The sequence below is a fragment of the Eimeria mitis genome, genomic scaffold, assembly GCF_000499745.2.
Source record: "Eimeria mitis Houghton genomic scaffold, Emh_scaff2735, whole genome shotgun sequence".
Lineage (NCBI taxonomy): Eukaryota > Apicomplexa > Conoidasida > Eucoccidiorida > Eimeriidae > Eimeria > Eimeria mitis.
The window spans coordinates 1,550-1,846 of record NW_013571080.1 but is presented as its reverse complement, the minus strand read 5'-3'; positions in this window follow the sequence as shown (position 1 = coordinate 1,846).

The window sequence follows — 297 nt, the reverse complement described above, 5'->3', positions numbered from 1 at the left end:
ATAAATAAATAAATAAATAAATAAATAAATAAATAAATAAATAAATAAATATTAAATACAAATATATAGACACAGATGATGCAGCAGCAGCAGCAGCAGCAGCAGCAGCTGCAGCAGCAAGAAAGGGAGACAGACAGCAGCAAGAGGAAGCAGCAGCAGCAAACAAACAAAACAGAGACAAATTAAAAACAAAAACAAAAAAAAGAGAAGCAAAAAAAGAAATAACAAACAAAAAGAAACAAAAAAAGAAACAAAAAAAAGAAATATAAACAAAAACAAAATAAATAAAAAATAAAA